This window comes from Ascaphus truei, chromosome 7 (assembly GCF_040206685.1).
Source record: "Ascaphus truei isolate aAscTru1 chromosome 7, aAscTru1.hap1, whole genome shotgun sequence".
Taxonomy (NCBI): Eukaryota; Metazoa; Chordata; class Amphibia; order Anura; family Ascaphidae; genus Ascaphus; species Ascaphus truei.
In genome coordinates, this window is record NC_134489.1 from 47213969 (window position 1) to 47234964 (window position 20996).

General features: G+C 43.0%; 1 protein-coding gene across 4 annotated transcripts in view; it reads left to right on the top strand.

Annotated features, from left to right (window-relative positions):
• Positions 1–202: 202 nt before the first annotated feature.
• LOC142499209 (leucine-rich repeat and fibronectin type III domain-containing protein 1-like) overlaps positions 203–20996 on the top strand; it is a 50456-nt gene continuing 29662 nt past the window's right edge. For 2 of the 4 annotated variants that reach the window (XM_075608241.1, XM_075608242.1), the window contains exon 1: positions 203–915. The gene's annotated coding sequence lies outside the window, so the exon portion shown is untranslated. The remainder of the gene's footprint in view (positions 916–20996) is intronic. The other 2 variants (XM_075608239.1, XM_075608240.1) reach the window with 2 other exon arrangements.

Here is a 20996-nt window from a genome sequence, read left to right on the forward strand (position 1 = left end):
GAATGTATCCTACCATTTTCAGTGGTAGGATCGATACTTTCCATTTTGCTGTCTTTCTATCTCGTTTCTGTCCAATTCCTCTCTCTCCCTTGCCTCTGACCTCCTATTATTTCCTGTGAAGCTGCTGCAGTGCTAAAGATTTCCAATCCCGGCTCCTCCCCGCCTCCTTTCCATCATGGCCCTCCCAGCTTTCTCTCCTCACTGTCCCTCCCTCATCACCTCCATCCTTGCCTCCTATCTGTTCCTCCTACCCTACCTCTCGGCTGCAGGAGGGGGAAAGGTAGGCAGCTCCCTCCCGGCGCGCCCCCACCCTGAAAACAGAGCCTCCAAGACAGACCAGAACCAGGGATTGGATCAGGTGGTTCCCTGGAACCTTCCTCTCTAGGGTCGGATCGGTGCCAGGAGCCTGTGCCGAGGTGCCGGCTTTTCTGGTGGCTCCTGTAGAAGGAGAGTCTGACCCTCTCCCTTCGCAGTCTCCAGAGGACCCGGCGCCTCGTCTGGAGCTCAGGAAAGGTGGGTCAACAGAAATCGATTGATACCACAAGGGTGGGATTATCACCAGTTGTATACACCATGCCAATCTGCCGTGGTGACTCTGTCTGTTGCTCTTTTAGGTGCATACAGACTTGGTATCTGATGAGAAGTCAAGACCAGGCGGCCTAAAGGATTACCACCGTGAGCAAGCCTCAAACCCCAGGAATTCTAATAATGGGGCCTGATGGAGAACGCTTTGCCCTTTGAATGCCCCCTCAGTGCCAGCTCTCGCCTCCATCCCTAAACGTCTCCTTTCCAGAGGCGGGGGCTGCTGCAGGAGGAACAAGAGAGGGCAGTCCTGGTGCTGTATGTTTTATCGCTGGCACCTGGTGAATGGCATGGCGCAGGCAGACTGTGAGGTTCCCCTAATCATTCTCTAAGGTAGGTGCAGTCTTTATTAGCTGAGTCTCTGCACGATCCTGGTACACTGCAGTGCAGGCAAAAATAGATCGTTTAGCTGCCGGGGAGAGAAACAGTTTGTCTAGTTGTACAGTTGAATGTGTTACAGTTTCGAGGGCAAGCGAGCCATTTCTCAGGGATGGTTTGTGTAGGAAGGCAGAACATCAAAGAAGCGTGAGAGGGATGGAAATCAAATGACATGACAGAAAGATGGAGAAGGTTGGCTGTCTCTGGCGCTCTCCGTGGTGCTGAAGTTCACCGCAGGGAGAAGCAGGGGGGAAGGTGGCTACCAGACGCACAGCATCTGCTGAAAATATCAGGGGTGCAAATGAGCTTTTTGCCTCGAAGATTAGCCACGAGCTAAAGAGGTGAGAAGGTGCCCGACTGCATGTCACCAACATAGCCCTGAGCAATGCTACATAACCAGGGACCTCTGTACCTACTGAAGGTGTTAATATGGTATTATTCCTGTATGTTAAATGGCTATTGTATTTTTCTCACCCATTGTGCTGCACCGCGGAAGATTGTGCATCTTATAAATAAATGATGACAATAATAAGGAGGCTGCCAGAATAGACTAGTGACAGCTGGGGGAGGGAGGCGGCTTAATATCCACAGTGGTCAAAAACTCTCTCCCTCTCTCCCTCTCTCCCTCTCTCCCTCTCTCCCTCTCTCCCTCTCTCCCTCTCTCCCTCTCTCCCTCTCTCTCTCCACATACAGTTTCAACTGTCACACAAACTGTGTTCAGTAAATTGTATATACTGTACAGTACAATGCTATTAACTGCCCCTAGAACATTTCATGGTGGTCATTATTTAGATAGGGATAGCTGCAGAGAGTTGTACAAAATATTGCGTGGAATTTAGCACTGGGGTACATAACAACAATCTTAATCTACTAATCCTGGAAAGGGAGGTTTACCACCATTGCTTAATCGCAGATGGGGACAAATTTCTAATATCTCCTATAACTGAATCCTTCATCCAAACAGCAGCAATCTCACAAACGTCTCTGCATATTTCCAATACCTGCGTTCTTTCCTAATCAAATGGTCTCATAGAATCTTCACCAGAAGTACTGACAGGATTTTATTGAAGTCAGGAAATTGCCAAGGCAGGTAGACATTAAATATTAGAGCATGGGAAAAGGTTGTGTGCTTCGGGTATTAGGCCCAGAGATATATTTAGGATCCACAAGCAATACCCAGATGTGCACTTTCCAGGCAAAATACTATTTTATCACCAAATACCTAAAATCATAATTCTCAGGAGTCGTGACTTTTTTTTTATACTGTTGTGTTTACTTAGATGCATGTAATAGCAGATCCATATGTGTCCTGGGGGAGCGTAATCACACTGTAAATGCTTTATCAGTTAAAATGTATTCATGTTAAAATAAAATTTAAAAAAAAGCTCAAGAGAAAAGTATTCCCAGTGTCTTTGGGGAAACAGCAGCAAGAAGCACAAGTTTGGGAGACAGTGCAGTCAAGATATGACATAATAGTCAATAAAATATTGTGATTTGTTTTCAGGTGGCATTAGCTCATTTTTGTTTTAAAGCTATACTCTTGGGGAATTTATCCAGGTTGGTTGCAGACATATGTCGTCTGAACATACAATGTGTGTTCCCATCCATAGATTTTGTATTAAGTAAATATCCATTACACACAGAACCATCCGCTTTAGTCATGTATTTATATTAACTCCCATACTGTAACATCTGGTTTTCTGCTGCTCTCTTTTACTAACTGTTAGAAGGTAAAAATGTATTTGTTGTAAGAATCTGTTACAAAAGTACTATTACAAATTAAACTTGACCCCCATTGTGAGGTGAGTTACTTGTACATGTCCATATTCTTAATGATATGTTCTTCCAGATCATTTATCTCAAGTTGGGTGATTAGTTGATGTATTATGTCCAAGATAATTGTGACATGCTAATACCTAATGCACATCACCACTTGATTCATAGTGTAGAGCAGACCAGAGTTAAGTGTTTAACAAATATTGTTCCAGATATAAACTCCCTTTTTGTGTTGTTATTAGTAACGATGTAATAGAGATTAGCTGATGGATGATGGATGGCTGATGGATGAGTTTCATTCCTGTCCTAGGCCTTTAGCACTCACTGCTTGGAGAAGCTGCAAATTCAGCAGAGTGGTTGCAGAAAAATGTGGTGTGTTAGAAACAAAGACAATATTTAGTCACATTTGAATCTTAACATAAAGAATAAATTGCTGGATCAGAGTACATAGATGTTAAAGGATGGAGGATTAGATATAGGTATTAAGTGTGTGCCAATGTGCGATCAAAGTGAGAAAGCATTTTACACATACCTATACTGCCTTTGGAAAATTGGTTATGATTTGTTCTCTTTAAAGGGCTCTCAATTTTCAGGACACCAAGAAAAATATGTACTGTATTGTGGGGACGGGTTATGATCACCTATTATCTTTTTATTTATATGTCGACATTTTTTCTTCTGTAATCAGGAATATTGATGGCGAGTTTTGAAAATTGAGCATTGATGATAGTGATTATGAAAGAGAGGGAGTGGAGAGGAGGAAGGATATGTGCTGGGTACTAGGCAAGCTAAGACTTGACATGCATTTGAGCACTGTCTGGGGGAGGGGAGGTATGAATAGCTTTTAATGTGAGAGCTAGAGGATGCTTCATTTTCCATTAGCACTAATGAGAAACACAGTTCAGGACTCTAGCCCAAGTGAGGGCAGATCCTAAGAGATGAATTCATTTCTTGCACTTTTTTTAACCACTTCCCTCCTAATCACATGGTGGAAAGTAATAGTCTTGGAGAGGTGTTGATCCATTGTACTGAAGGTTGCAATTCCTTTTAATGAAAGAAGAAAGTTATTTATAGATGTTTATTATGTGTGCAAATCGTTCAGAACTTCACAGGTATCTTTTTCACGTATACAGAGCTTTCCAACCCCCACATCTTTTTTCATGTTAAGAGACTTGTACAAACTTCAGCAATCTCTTTTTCAAATATACAGCGCTTTTCAAACCTTCAGGTTTCTTCTTCAGGGGGTCTGACAATAGATTTGTATAAATATATTTCATTTTTGTTATAACTTCTCTGTGCACATGCAATATTTTACATGTGTTTGGATGTAGAATAAATAATAACCTCATGTGCAGATGATTTGTTGGGGGTTGGATTGTGAGGTCCTTTACTATGTTTGCTTGTTAAAGATAAGATTCCTCGAATAACGTTGTATCGCAAATGATTGACACTAACCCTCTCATGTTATTAATGGAAGTGGTGGTTATTTTACTTAATAATGTATAGTACCTGCCATGTCAGCATGGAATTCTCAGAAACACATGTGGTTAGTGGCAATGTGTCTCATTTCGGAAACACTAATCTTTTTAAACACGCAGAAACCGTTCAGGGGATCAGGTTTTAAAATACATGTTTTGTTTGCGCCAAAAAAAAAAAAACAGAAAAGAAAAAGTAATTGTGGTGGCAAATGAACTTTTTTTATATAACATTGTGTAGACATGTAAATGAAAAAGAAGGAGTTATGCTCTTTACAACATCATACTAGCATACCTAAGTCGCTCCTTCTGTATAAGGAACTGGCATCTGTAATGTATGGGGCTGGGTTTTAACTCATTGTGACCCATGGATAGTAAATAAGTTATTTATAAACTGCAAATGATTACTGTCGATTACAAGTTTTTTTTTTTTTTGAGCAGAGATCGCTTGGGATTATATCCTTCTACAATATGCAGTTACACCCCCCCCCCTCCCCCCCCCCCCCCCCATTATTGTTATTCCAGGTACAATTTTATTCATGCATTGGATTTTATTGAAATTGACTATCTGCTCTTAGAGCATTGTGGATGATTTAGGGCTCTTGCTAAATCCGTGATCCTTTGAGGAATGAACCCAATGTTTGATACATTTTGATAGACATTACACTCTTCCTCTTGCAAGCTATCGTCCTTCACCTGAACTGGAGCATGCTCATAGCAGGAGGATAGTGGGCGGATGTGCATTAAGGCTCTCACTGCAGCACACACTGCAAAAGCACAGACAGTCTGCAGGCAAATCTCTGGCTCTGAGGAGCTCTGCAATGGCTGATCCTTCAGCTTCCCATGAAATGGCCAAGGCAGTTCCTATCTCACTTTGATAAATAAGACGCTTGACACTTTTCCTTACTCCACACATTCCCCTGACTGCCCAAACAGACAACCACATCCTACTGTCAATGGGATGTTGGTAGCTACAAAGGTTCCAGAGCAAAGAGCCACAGGTCACATTACCCAGGGATCGATACGCAGAGTGCCAAGAGGAGGAAGCAATCCCAAAATAGTCACTAGAGCATCAGTCACAAGGAGGTTATGAACACAATGTCACTCCAAGCAGCAGGCTGGGAAAGGGAGTCTATTCTGCTCTCTATCACATAACATAAACACACACATGACACCAAAACACACACATATCATATAACACCCACACACAGTACACAGAAACCTATGGAAACAAACATTTCAGCAATACACAGACACAAACGTTAGTCAAAAAAGAGATTATATTTACAACAAAGACAATATAGGTAAATATACATCTATAAGCCATAATAGCACATAATGCTAGTGCACACATATACCTATAAATAATGCATATGCACCCATGCACACATACATTAATAATACATGTTTATCATTAGCCATGACTAAATCCAACTGCACACCTAACATGCTGGCATGCATGTTACTTGAATCTACCTTCCATAATTTTACATCAGCAGTGATTCTCAAATTTCTCCTCTGGGACCAATGGCTATGCAATGCTTAAACAATAATTAATCCCTTTTCACACACAGGTGCATTCCTTGCACACACACGAATGCACCTGATTTGCAGGAAATACAGTAGGTAAGTAGGTCTTCCCTACACCTGGTCTGGCTGAAGGCACTGAAGAAAGGTTTGAGAGCTGCACTAAAGCATCTAATCTCACTAAGCAATGTACACTGGAATTGTTATACAATGAATGCACCCCACCACGTTATCATTTCTCCAACCAACACTAACTAAATAGCTAAATAGCTTAGTAAAAAGGGTTATAATCACGAAGTACTACTGAGTCTTAAGACACCTTACAGCCTATTCTCTTGCAGGTGAATTGCAGCTTACATGTTTTAGTACATTTGGACCAAAGTGTCGCTTTTAAAGTCAGAGTGTGGTGCATATGGGGAAATAGCAAAAGGGATGTAACTGTGCGCTCTCAAGTGAATGGGGTCCCAAAGTGAAATACTTTCTATTAAATGTGATATAATTAAACCCAATCAATTAGTGCAAATTAGTGTGCAAAAGTTGAACTAAATAGAGACAAAAAGTATATATATAATGCCTATATACAAATACCAACCTTCACCCCACAGTGAAAAAAGTGTTTTACAAGTGTAAGTATATAATACAGCAGCTCAGATAACCCCTTATAGACCGTCCTCTGGTCCTGAAAACCACTTGGATATCCAAAAACTGGGGAGCGCTTGCGAATTCGGTGGCAGGTATATGTGAAAGATAGAAACCATAAAATAGTGTAGCCAGTTCATATAACATATATAAAGTGATAAAAATGTGATAATCCCACTCACAATGGTAATGAAAAATGTAGGCAGATCAGAGATACTTCTCTCTCTGACATGAGCTCTTTGGTCAATGCCACTCCTTTAGAATCTGTACTGTGTATCGTGTTACTCCACACATTCAATGGATAAGAGAGAGAAAGAATGCACTAGTAGGGTAGTACGTTCAAATAAATATATTGCACAAACAATAGTTGTGTGTGTGTGTGTGTGTGTGTGTGTGTGTGTGTGTGTGTGTGTGTGTGTGTGTGTGTGTGTGTGTGTGTGTGTGTGTGTGTGTGTGTGTGTGTGTGTGTGTGTGTGTGTGTGTGTGTGTGTGTGTGTGTGTGTGTGTGTGTGTGTGGTTTATGATGTCACTCAGCAGTAATCCAGTTAGTGCTTGCTCAGTATTTACCTTATTGTAGATGTATCTGTTTAGAATATACTTTTCTAAGACTTCTATCATCGGATAAAGTTCGGTGATTAAACCAATGAGGACACAGAGCCTAATTGTCCGAGCAGAGTTCCACTCTCTGACAACCAGCTAAAATTATATTAAACAGATACAGACCCCAAAAAAGTCATGTAGCATAGATTAATTATGCAATGTGGAAACATCATATACAGTACACACTTTAATCTTCACTCAAGCACAAAGGCTTAAAAGCATATAATAAGATAACATTTAATATACGTATTAGCCTTTATGATTATATACAGTACATGACTTGTGAGCATACAAATTATGAGAGGATATAGTGCATTACAATGGGCAAATACAATGATATAATGCAGCAATCCTCTCTAAAACACATACTGTATAGAGCTAAAATCATATTATGATGCAGCCTTATTCCCCAGGAATAACGATTGTCTCCTGTCTCAAAAAGAAGGAGTTATTGATATTATTCTCTTGGTTTGGTGGCTGCTGTTTCTTTAGAAATTAAATTAGCACACACATTCCCAGTGAGCTCAAACTCCAAAACCCACCACTTCATATACAGTATACATACATTTATGTCAAAAGGAGTGCTACTGAGTGTGGCAAATGTATACAACAAAAGACAGGGGTGCCGATGCTCCATCCAATTGACAAAATATATGGTAATAAGTATTAAGTACAAAAACTTCAATATTAACATTTTCTTGGTTATTTAGTGAAACCCTTTGGCCAACGTGTCATAAGCCTGCATACCAATGTCAAGTTTTAAAGAAATTTACAGGTCCTAACACTAAACTGTGAACCTTTCCTTTTACCTCTGTACTGTATGAGGGGAAATAACCATAGTATGTCCTGTCCATACAGCAAAATGCAAAAACCTCCTAAGTTAAAAAGGTGGGGAGGGGTGAGCTCTGGGAGGAGGGGCCACCTACCTCCAAACAACTGTTGCCAGTTAGAAATTAAATTAACCCAGACATTCCCAGTAAGCTCAAACTCCAAAACCCACCACATCATATATGTTATAGGTTATTATATATAGGTTATTTGCTTTAGTAGGTAGACGTTATGATTAACCTAATGGTAATTTAGGTTAAATAGGCTAGCAGTAATTATTGCAAAAATGGAAAATGGCAGAAAGAATCTTAAAACAAGGGTTTAAGAGCAGGACCTACCGTTTGAAAGGATGGCAAAGAAATCTATATATGAGCATTACTTTAATAATATGAGTCCAATTTTCAGTCTGTATACATAGGAACAAAACAGTCCATAAGAAACAGGATCCAGGTCAGCATATTTTATAGGGATGTCTGTGCAAAATTGTTATGTAGCATGACTGAAACAGGAAAAGTAAATCAATGACCAAGCCTAGAGACAACAAGAAGAGTGTAAACACGCTGTTGACAGATGTTTGATGAGTGTAATCCTATTTTCTAAGGCTATTTTCACGCAACCTGCATTTATTTATTGGCATATCCATTTTTCAGATTTTCAGCATTGAGGGAATTGAGGTATGTGTGTGTAGAAGCATTGGGCTTGGCCAATGCACCACACTTCTTATGACTAATGCACTAAAAGCAGTGCATGAGTGGCATTCTGGGCACTGAATGCTCCCTAGTGCACCTCTGCTGTCACCACTACCTGAAGCTGAGTATCCCTCAGTAATTCAAAAGCAGGCGCTCCTGTGACAGAGAATGAAGACTCTCAATATTAGTTCCCAGGAGAATTTATTTATTTCCTCACTTTTGAATGGCTGGACAGCAAAGGTTTAAAAATAAATAACTAATTAGGGAACAGCTTTTCTGTCACTGGGTATGTAACAGAACCCTTCGTGTCCTGAAAATAAAGGCAAATACAAATAATTCGTTTGTCATTTTCATATAGTTGATGGCCTGAGGCTGACCCCATTGGAGATGCCGGATTCTGAGCTCTTTTACCACACTCTAAAAATAATAATATAAACAAACAAATTGTATTGCAAAAAAAGTATTTATCCCATCAGCAGCTGGGGATCTATGGTAAAAGTAGAGATCTGTGATGTATGGATGGAGGATAGGGGATGTAGCAGTGAGGGCTGAGGTTTGGAAAGGATCCAGAAGAGCTTCAGGAATCAGCCTGTTGGGCTGATGTCATTCTTGTTAAAGCTTCACAGAATCTTGTTTCTTTTTATCTGAAACATTTGTTTGTGAATTGAGCTAATTAAGAGTCCTGAGTTTACAGTATAGGTGTAGAATGGTAAGCAGCTGCATAGGCTTTCTCCACTCGCAGCCAACAGGATAATGTGTGAAGTCGGGAAACTGGTGGTTCTGGTTTCAATTCTTCATTAGCATAAGTGTTTCAAGCTACAAAAGAAATCCATTTATCACCAATTTTTCCATTTTAAGTTACTCAAAACAAACATGTCCCAGAGCTAAAAAGTATTTGGGTTTGAGGGGGAATAATTAGTTGAAGGGATTTAGAAAGAGAGGTCTTGTGCGCTGACCTTTGAAGTGGAAGAACCAGCTTTAAATGGTTAGCTGATTTTTTTTTACTTTGTGAGAGACATTTTGAGAGTAATATAGCAATGTTATTTTGGATGGAAACTGGTGCAATTATTGTACGATTATTAGAGCCAGATTTATCAGTGAAAAAAATATCTGGTTACTTCCAATTGTGCTTTTTATTACACATTAAGTGCAGTTTATTTTGTATCACAATACATTAGCTTTGCACCAAGAAATGATTGTTACATAACCCTTTTTTTATGTCCTTTAGTCCAAGGTACTACAATAAACAGGACTGCAAACTCTCCATGGTAGGAGTCTAGTGTGCCTGTAAATGATGTGATGCACAGCGCCCTCTCTGCATAACATCATGTTATTATTGTTATCTGCTCTGTAATTAGGGATTCTCTCCTCCGTTTTCGCCAGACATCCCTTCCTCGCTGCCTCACGCTCCTTTGACTGGGGGATTGTGGAGCATCTGGCAGATGGGAAATATTGATGAAAGGAGTATCACTCCATCTAGGTTTATTGTATACTTCAAAGCACCAGTTCTCAGGGAGAGAAATATACCACAAGGGAAAATGGCCCATATTTTCCAAGCAGTCTTCTGTCATGACACCTTCTTGCGCTGGAAGACACCTTTCACACCATTCAAATCAAGGTCGAATGTGTCATGTGGCAGAAGACTTCTTAGCAGGGCCGCTGCAACAAATAAGCAACTTAGGTGGTCGCCTAGGGCGGCACGTTTTGAGGGGCAGCGGGAGCGGAGGAGGAAGATGATGGGTGCTCGTCATGTTCAGGGTGGTGGAGGAGCAGGGTGGTGGAGGAAGCAGAGGAGAAGGAAGGCAAGTGGTGGGAGCGGAGCAGGGCGGGCAGAGGTGGATGTTGGAGGGAATGGAGAAGGGCGGATGAGGAGGAGAACAGTGGCAGGAACAGAACAGGGCAGGGGAGCAGGATGGCTGGGGAGGAGCATACCCCACCGGTCCAACCCGGAGATCTTCACTGACTTCTGGTGTCTGCCGCTGCTCCAGCACAGGTCCTCTCCAGCTCCAGAAGAGTACAGCCAGCCTGGAAGCCAGATTGGCATTTTTGATTTAGTGAGAAGGAGGGAGAGTGGGGTGAGAGAATTAGGTAGAGGGGGTGAGAGAATGAGGGAGAGGGGGTGAGAGAATGAAGATTGAGGGTTAGAGAATGAGGAGGGGGAGCGAGGATGAAATGGGGTGAGAGAATGAAATTGAGTTTGAGAGGACGAGGAGTGGGGGTGAGAGGATGAGGAGGGAGGGTGACAGAGGACGAGGTGAGAGGGTGAGAAAAGACAAGGAGGGAGGGCGAGAGAAGAGGAGGAGGGAGGGAGGCTGAGAGAGGAGGTAGAGTGAGGGTTGTGACGGGCAAGGATAAACAGGCTGTACAATCAAGGTTAAGCCCTCTGGTTGCCCTTGTGTCCCGTGAGTCCCTGGCAGCTACCTAGCACTATAAGCCAGGGGCCAGGAATCTTTGCATGAAAAGTTAAAGTGAACAATGCTTTTCAACTTTCCATGTTCCCTTGATCCCAGACTCATGAAACTTGCTGAGTGTAATTTTTAATTGGGATATTTGGGTAAGATTGCAATTATTTTGTTTGCAGGAGTTCGGGGACTGGAGCTACCGGTAGTACCTTAATTCTACACGGCGAGCAGGCATGATTTGCCGGTACGCGAGTGGAATTACATTGAGGTTGCCCCGTGTTCCCCAGACTCCTGGTTTTCAAGCCCCAATATCTCAGTCCTATATCCCTTAAAGTCATGAGACTCCCCAAGGGCCCGCATGTATTAAAATATGTTGTGTGTACTTTATACATTTTTATAAGGCTCTATGCAGTCAGCCAGGGCATCAGCTTAAGGTGCCAGCAAGTCTGCATAGAGTCCGTAGTTCAAAGAGGAGACGGGATGTTGAGAGGTGTTGGGGTGCTAATTGGATGGGGCCGGGTGGAGAACTGAATCCAGAGAACAGAGACCCCTTGTGGGGAGGAACCTCTGGTCTGCCAGACTTAGTGGAGTCTGCCCAGTAGGTGGCAATGGGTTGACCATGGGAAGCGGCAGAATGCCGGCGCATTTCCCATTGGACGATTCATATGTCCCGCCCACGGGGCATCCCTAGCCGTCTTGACAGGCCCCCTCCTCTGATGTCAGCCAAGAGACGAGCCCCTGTTTTTATTGGCTAGTAGGATAAGGTTCCCACGCTCTGATTGGTCACTCCTCCTATCTCCATGCTAAGGATAGCTTAGCGGACTATATGTAAGGAGACGGCAGAGGCAGAGAACGAGACCATCTAGTGACTTGTCGATGAAGCTAAGGCAGGCTTTTCAAATTTGCTCTGTTGCGAATGACAGAGCAACCGGCTTCGTTTTGAAGCTAAGAAAGTCTGCCTGGCAGAGACTAAGTCCCGTCTTTTTTGCCCAAGTTCTGAGAATCAATGGAGCGTCACAGCTAGGAATTGAAGCCGAAAAGAAGATCAGGAGAACCGGGTGTATATCCCGGTCAGGGTAAGCTCATCCAAGTAGGCACCCTGCACCAAGGAAAGCCTAGATTTTTTCCCCAGACCCCCAGTGAGTGTATTTTTAAAAATGTCTCATGTAATTCTTACTGTTGTACATGGGTTTACCAAAATAAACACAATTTGTATTTTACTGCCTTGTTTTGCCTAATGTATGATCCCAGTAATATATAAATGTTGTTCCTGGACTCCCGTGACAAGGGTTATAAGTGGAGGAGTGAGGGTGCGACAGGAAGAGGAGGGAGGGTGTGAGAGAGAAGTGAGGGTGTGAAGCAAGTGGCGATGGTTTAAGAATACAGGAGGAGAGAGTTAGAGGAGGAATAATAAGGGAGGGTGAGAGAGACATGGAGCGAGGGTGTGAGAGGAGGAGTGGGGTTGAGGATAGAGGGTTAGTGAGTAAGGGTGGAGGGAGGGTAACAGGAGGAGGAAGGAAGCTGAGAGGAGGAGTGAGGGTTATAGTAGGAGGAGGAAGGTGAGAGGAAGAGGAGGTAGGTGTGAGGAGAAGGAGAGAGAGTTTGTGGAGGAGAATGAGAGGTTTGAGAGAGGAGGAAGGAGGGTGTGAGAGGAGGAAGAGCAGGGAAGGAGTAGGAAAAGAAGAGGGAGGGTGTCAGAGAAAGGAGGGAGGGTGAGCGAAGGAGGAGGAAGGGTGAGGGAGAGAAGGAGGCGTGAGGGTGTGAGATGGAGGAGGGAGGGTGACCAAGGGATAGAGAGGGAGGGAGAGAAAGGGAGGAGGAGGGTGAGCGAGGAGGAGGGAAGGTGTGAGAGGGAGGAGGGGGGAGGGTGTGAGGATGAGGAGCAGGGAAGGAGTTGGCAAAGAAGAGGTAGAGTGTAAGAGAAGAGGAGTGGGGTGAAGAGGGAGGGTGAGGGAGAGGAGGATGAGGGAGGGTGAGGGAGAAGAGGATGAGGGAGGGTGAGTGAGGGAGGAGGGAAGATGAGCAAGGGAGGGAGAGAGAGAGGAGGAGGAGTGAGGGTGAGGGATGAGAAGGAGGGAGGGTGTGAGAGGAGGAGGGAGGGTTTGTGAGGGAGGAAGCAGGGTTTGTGAGGGAGGAGGGATGGTGTGAAGAAGGAGGTGAAGGAGTGGGGGTTTGAGAGGAGGAGGAGGAGGAGTGAGGGTGTGAGTAGGAGGTGGAGGGAAGGTGTGAAAGGAGGAGGGAGGGTGTGGGAGAAGAGGGATAAGAAAGGAAGGTGAGAGTCATGGAGGGAGGTTGTGAGAGAGGAGGAGTGGGGATGAGGAGGGAGGGTGAGAGAGGAGGAGGGAGAGTTTGTGAGAAAGGTGGGTGAGCGAGGGAGGAAGAGGGAGGAGGAGTGAGGGTGAAAGGATGAGGAGTGAGGGTTCAAGAGGAGGAGGAGGGGGGGTTCAAGAGCAGGAGGAGGGAGGTTCAAGAGGAGGAGGAGGGAGGGTTCAAGAGGAGGAGGGGGGTGAGAAGAGGAGGAGGAGAGAGGGTTCAAGAGGAGGAGGAGAGAGGGTTCAAGAGGAGGAGGAGGGAGGGTGAGAGGAGGAGGAGGGAGGGTGAGAGGGGAGGAGGTAGGTTGAGAGAGGAGGAGGCAGGCTGAAAGAGGAGGATGAGGTGTGAGGGTTATAGGAGGAGGGAGGATGAGAGGAAGAGGAGGGAGGGTGTGAGAGTAGGGAAGGAGAGAGGCTGTAAGATGAGGAGAAAGAGAAAGAGGGGAGGTATGAGAAGAGAGAGGGCTTGTGAGAAAGGAAGGTGTGCATGGTAGGTGAAGGGAGGGTGTGGAGGAAGGTGGAGGGAGGGTGTGAGAGAGGAGGAGGAGGAGGGAGGGAGAGAAAGGATTAGGAGGAGGGGATGAGAAAGGATTAGGAGGAGGGAATGAGGAAGGAGGGTGAGAGAGAGGATGGGGAGAGAGCGTGAGAGAGGAAGTAGGAGAGAGGGTGTGAGAGAGGATGAGTAGGGACGGTTTAAGGAAGGTTGAGGAGGGAGGGTGTGAGAATGGATGAGGAGGGAGGGTGAGAGAGGAGGAGGGAGGGTGAGAGAGGGGGAGGAGGGATGGTGAGAAAGGAGGAGGGATTCTGAAAGAGGAGGAAGGCGGAGGTGTGAGGGTTATAGGAGGAAGGAGGGTGCGAGGAAGAGGAGGGATGGTGTGAGAGTAGGGAAGGAGAGAGGGTGTGAGATGAGGAGTAAGAGGAAGTGGGGAGGTGTGAGAAGAGGAGGGAGGGCTTGTGAGAAAGGAGGGTGTGCGTGGTAGGTGGAGGGAGGGTGTGAGAGAAAGGAGGAGGGAGGGTGTGAGAGGAGGAGGGAGGGAGATAAAGGATTAGGAGGAGGGGATGAGGAAGGAGGGAGGTGAGAGAGGAAGTAGGAGAGAGGGTGTGAGAAAGGATAAGGAGGGAGGCTGATAGAGGATGAGGAGGGAGGGTGAGAGGATGAGGAGGAGGGAGGTTGAGAAAGGGGGGAGGAAAGAGGTGGGAAGAGGAGTGGGAGAAAGAGAATGGGGGGAAAGGGGTGGGAGAGTGATATTTTGGGTATAACATTGCACTGCCGAATACCCTTGCACTGGCCCTGCTGCTTAGTAAATATGGCCCTATGTCTGTGTCAGGCCTATTTGGGCTATCACTATATGCTATTTGGGCGATCACTATACAGCTCAAGAGTGAACTGTTAATCACTATTGGCCAGTACAAGGGTACAGAAAAAGAGAAAGTGAAAGATAGCTATGCCGCCTCTAAAAAGAGGTAGCTGGTCAGTGTAGTCACAACTCACAACAGAAGACAGGAGAGAGCATTAGCCCTGCATGCTTAGTAAGAGATACATAGAAAGAGAATACAAAGAGAAAGCAAATGGTGCACTAGGGATAAGTATGAAATAAATGTTAAACATAATATCAAATAATATAAAATATTTACTACATAAATACCAACATAGATACTAAGCAAATAACAAGGTACACTGTAAAAACAATGCAATCAGCCAGTCCGAGACGCATTGACTTGCGCAACCTCCCTTGATGTTTATTTATTTATAAAATATTTTACCAGGAAGTAATACATTGAGAGTTACCTCTCGTTTTCAAGTATGTCCTGGGCACAAAGTTAGGACAAATAATACATGGTTACAAATACAGTTACATAAATGAACAGGGTATACATTATATACAAGACATTGCATGCACAGTTAAAGAAAATATATATTATGGGCGAATGAAACAGTTACAGACCAGATTAAAATGTGACAGCCTTAGATTTGAAAGAACTTAAACTGGTGGTGGATGTGAGAGTCTCTGGTAGGTTGTTCCAGTTTTGGGGTGCACGGTAAGAGAAGGAGGAACGGCCGGATACTTTGTTGAGCCTTGGGACCATGAACAGTCTTTTGGAGTCTGATCTCAGGTGATAAGTGCTGCATGTGGTAGGGGTGAGGAGCTTGTTCAGATAGCTGGGTAGCTTGCCCATAAAGAATTTAAAGGCAAGACAGGAAAGGTGAACTTTGCGCCTAGACTCGAGTGATGACCAATCTAGTTCTTTGAGCATTTCGCAGTGATGTGCGTTGTAGTTGCATTGGAGAACAAAATGACAAATTGAATTGTAGAGGGTGTCAAGTTTGCTAAGGTGGGTTTGAGGTGCCGTGCCATATACTATGTAGTCAATAATTGGCATTAGCATCTGCTGTGCAATACGCTTTCTGACCAAGAGACTTAGGGAGGATTTGTTGCTGTAAAGTACCCCTAGTTTGGCATAGGTCTTGGTTGTCAGGGTATCAATGTGCATTCCGAATGTTAAGTGGGAGTCAAACCATAAGCCCAGGTATTTAAAACTAGTGACAGGGGTTAGGGTGGTTTTAGCGTTGGTTCTAATCTGGGGCTCAGTCACTGGAAGCTTTAAAAATTTAGTCTTGGTCCCAAATACCATTGTTACAGTCTTGTCAGTGTTTAAAAACAGTTTGTTTTGGGAAATCCAGTTTTCGAGTCTCAAAAAGTCAGACTGAAGTATGTGTTGAAGGTCAGAGAGGCTATGGCTGTGTGCATATAGGATTGTGTCGTCTGCATACATGTGTATTGAAGCTCCCTTACAAGCTGTGGGAAGATCATTAATGAACACTGAGAAGAGGAGGGGACCCAGAACAGAGCCTTGCGGGACACCACAGGTGATATCCAGGGGGTTGGAGTTAGAGCCTGAGATGGACACATGTTGGGATTTACCTGATAGGTAGGACTGAAACCAGTTTAAAGCATACTTACCTATTCCAGAGCTCTGGAGTTTGTTAAGCAGGATAACATGATCAACTGTATCAAAAGCCTTTGAAAAATCTAGGAATACTGCACCAGTGAGTTGTCCCCGTTCCATTCCACACTGGATTTCATTGCAAACTTTTAGCAGGGTAGTTATGGTGGAGTGTTTGGGACGAAAGCCAGGTTGGAATTGGCTAGGGAAATTTGTCTTGGTATAGTAATCGCTTAATTGGGAGTGGACACATCTTTCCATGACTTTGGATAGAATTGGGAGAAGTGAGATTGGTCTGTAGTTTGAGACAGTATTTTTGTCCCCACTTTTGAAGATTGGGACAACTCTGGCAGTTTTCCAGGTCTTAGGAATATGGCCTGCAGACAGGATAGAGTTGACTATGGAAGCAATTGGTTTGGCAATGGCTGGGGCACCAAGTCGTAGGAACCTAGATTGTAGTAAGTCAGGTCCGCATTGGCTGCTTAGTTTAGGGCTTGAATGGGGCGTTTTCATTTTTCTTACACAGTACACTATTGCATGGTCACTGAAAATGTCAGGAAGAATGCCAGAGGATTGGATTCTGCTGGGGTTTGAGGAGAGAATCCAGTCTAGCAAGGAATGGTTATGCGATTTCAGGTTTGTCCGTGTGGGTTGGGAAATGAGTTGTGATAGGTTAAGTGACTTGAGTTGTATCTGGATTTTATGGTTTTTAGGGTCAAGCCAGTTGAAGTTGAAATCCCCAAAAACTAGCAGCTCATGTGAAGCATGCTAGTGCGAAACTTGTAGAGGTGATATGAGGTTACGCAACGCATCTCAGCTGTAGCATTGGCAGCCGGGAGATCTTCAGGAGAGGTTCCATCTTCTGCTGACGTAGGCTGATTCTGGAAAGGAACAACGTATGTCCCGTTGGCTATCTTCTCCACATTCCTTGTGTGGCAGGCTGGCTGATTGTATTCATTTTACACTGTAAGTTGTTATTTTCTTTGTATCTATGTTTGTATTTGTGTATTATATATTTTACATTATTTGATATTTTGATTACTATTTATTTCATACAGATCTCTAGTGTGTTGTGTGCTTTTTTTCACCTTTATGCCTGGACATCTCTTTAGGAGGTATTTGGAGTGTTCCTGCAAACAAGCAGCAAGGGGAGAATTGTCTACATATGAATGAGCGCAGTCTCCATACTTTCTATCTAATAGATAAATAGAGCAAGAAATAGCTATGCAGATTACAATAGAAGATGGCTATGGACCATCCCTCCAAGCAACACACACACTGCAATCCTTAAATTATATAATACTCAGAACATACACCTCATGGACGATAGAAGTGCCAGCCTACACACGCACATAATAAAAACAAATAAACAGGGCAAATCTTAAAATGTTAAGTGAATGCAATCTGAATTCAAAATTGAAATTCAAAATAACCTTAGTGAGTTTTAATATCAAAAGTGAAATATAAAGATAACAATAAATACCAAAAGCTGTCAATTATGAGTTCATACAGTAAATCTCTTATTTGATCTGTATCCTAAAAATGATATACAGTATCTGTATCTTAAAACTCAAGCTGCATTGAGGTAAAATTGATCAATAGAACATAGTGTAGTATTTAGTGCAAAATTGGAGAATTGTTAAAAGTTGTTTGTACCACTCACAAGTGTAAAGCAGTTAGTTGCATTCTGAGCTGTACAGTACATCTGCTTTTTCCCTGCTCACATTGGTTTCCAGGACTTCTATTCAGGTTAATACAGTACAGATTAGTATGGGTAAGTAGTTTGCTGGTTGTGTCACTGCTTTCACAGCTACCTCAAATTTTAAGCACTCAACTTTACATACTCCTTTTGGTTGGTATACAAAAGATAAAAAGCAACGCAATTGTGCAATGACATATGTGCATTTAAAAAGTAACTCAACTCACACAATTTTGTCTCTTTAAACCCGAATGATGTCTCCTGCACACGAACACACACACCAATCCCTCTATTTATACTCAACATACTGTAGGTACACAATGAAAAGTGAAATTTAGTCTGTACCTCATACAGGCACACACTGCCAAACCTGAAGTATACACGGAAGAGGTAAAGGATGGGCAGCAGCAGTGCCAGCCTCATCCTCACATACACACAGCTAAATCATGACATGTATACACAGCACAGATACCGGATGGACAGTGGCAGTGGCAGTGGCAGTGCCAGCCTCACCTTCACACACCGCTATTCCAAAATCCCTCCAGTTATACAAAAGACAGGTATATTATGTTTTTCTACAATGTCTTAACCACCACAAAAAATACACTGTGTAAATGTTATAATTTAAACCCATGAACATTGTATTAGGTAGTAAAATATTGTAAAAAGCTATGATGTTGTGATGCATTGTGATATTTTTGTAGCTATGTACAGATATCTGTAGAACACCACCGCTCTGTTGTGGTATGCCTATTCTTGCCCCATTTTACAGCCATCTCATTCGCAGCTCTGTCACTGCACTTCCATCCTGTGCTGCTGTTTTAATTGTTCCAGACATGCAGGGCATAGAAACACCACCAACCATTACAGGCTCCTTGCTGAATATCATTTTTAAAATAGAGAGAAATCTGTTTCAAGCAATAATGGTATTTACTAGTTGCCCCCCACCCCCCCCCCCCCCCCATTTCCTTTAAATTATGCTACACTTCGTTTGCTTTTACTCAACAGTTTGATTTAATATCACTGAATATGTTCTCCCAAAACCTTTTGTCTACAACAGTAAAGGATTTACGTATCTGAGTTTCCTGATTGCAAAATCAGGACAAACATGGATCAGATTTACAGTCTTACAGCAACAGTACCCGGCATTAGGTTTATATAAAAATTGAGGAGTGTAGTAAGAAATGCTCCAGTACCAGGCAAGTATAGCTATGTAATTAAATCCAGATTATAGTAAGCAAGGGTGGATCCATATTCATATAAGCATTGAAATGAGTATATCCATAAAGTATTTACAAATTACAGATAATCCCTGATAACAGGGGACAGGTGAAATTGTCACCAACCCTCTATTTCATTGGGAATGTCCACTTCAGGTGGAAAATATTGTACTCACAATCACCATCTTCCAGGACTGGATAGGACGTGCAGCTGCTGACAAGCAATCCAAGTTTGAGAAGTGAGGAGTTGTGCACAGTCAAAAAGAGCAAGGAGAGGAGCCAATTGATGCAAAAATATTTATTGAAATAACCAAAGCATAGAGGATAAGCTCCTACGCGTTTCGAACTATATGTGCTTTCTCAAGGAGAGTTTTAAAACCTAAATTTGTCGCTCCGTTTCGTGCCAAAAACAGCATGGTGACGTCACAAAGTACATCTCAAAACACTGATCTGCACTATCCCCTGACGTGAACACTGCTCTGGGAGAGAAAGAGTAACGGAACAACAAAAGGTTCAAAAGAAAAAAGCAAAGCATCTTAAAAAAACCTCCAATACCAAGACTGAGGTCAGAATCCTCCCCCTGCTACAAGAGCAGGCAGAGAAGAAAAAGGCCACAGTCATTGGCCATAAGGAGGTCCAATGAAAATAGTTCAAACAGATATATACCCAATAATCAAAATAATACAATGTAAACAAAACTACATCCATATACCATAAACAAAAATCAACAATATCCACATAACTATATTAATAATATTGCAGACTGCAAGAACACCAGACTATACAAAACAAACCTAATTAAAGGCAATAGAAAATATGAAATTAAAAACAAATATAACTAAAAACAAAATGTATGTGTTTAATAGTAAACCTCATGCTTATTTTCTGGTGACTCATCAATTAATTAGTTGATATAATTGCATGCATATGTAGCCCTGGGTAGTTTTGGGACTATAGTTCTTTCCTCATTCTTGCAGTAATACCTGTTAAGGGCAGGTGCCAGGAGCAATCATGGGTTTTCCCCACACATGCTGTGCAGTGAGTCAGTGAAGGTAGTGTCATCAGGCTCTTTGTCCAATTAGAGACACAGGGGTGGTGCCTACTGGAGCTTACTTAATGTACTGCAACTTCCTATTTAGTCAGTTGGTCTCTACCTTGATAGAGACAGGGTACCCGTGCCAAGCTGCCAGGGTTCTGGTAGGCTTGAGGCACTCCCTTCAGGGGGTTTGGGTAGACCCATGCCTCCTATCCTACCAGGGGATAGGGGAAGAGCTAGAACCACTCTTGGTGCCCTTGGCTGAGAGTGAGTTCAGGGACATCCTGAAGGTGAAGACCTGGTGAGAACTGCTGCTGAATAGTGAAGACCAAATAAAGAGCTGCTGCATTTTACCTATACCTTCCTGGCCTGAGACTGAAGTATATTGGGAGGAAGGGGGAGAGTTATTTTGCAGAGACTTCACTCCATACAGCTGGGGGCTGCACAAGATGGAGACAGTGCACCTGTGAGTAGAATTTGGGCACAACCCCAGAAGCCTGTCCTGTTCGTCCCCATACCACCATGCGGGAGACTCAGAGCCCCTGTTACCAGCAGGTATGCACCACTCAGACTGTTGTAACCAGAGCAGTATTTCCCCTAGGAGGCCCTATGTGAGATTGGGTGGGGGGGATCAGGGTTTCACATACAAATTATGTATACACAAACAAATAAATAAAGAATGATTAAAAAAACTCCAAAAGGAAAAATGTGAAATTTTGATATTGAATAAATGAATACATAACATCATACCTAAATAACTGGAAAAAAGAAGAAAAAATAATAATACTGAAAATAATAATGAAAATAATAATAATAAAGAATATGAGAAAAAAATCTAAATACTCATTATAACACAAAAACAACTAAAACATGTATAAACAATCAAC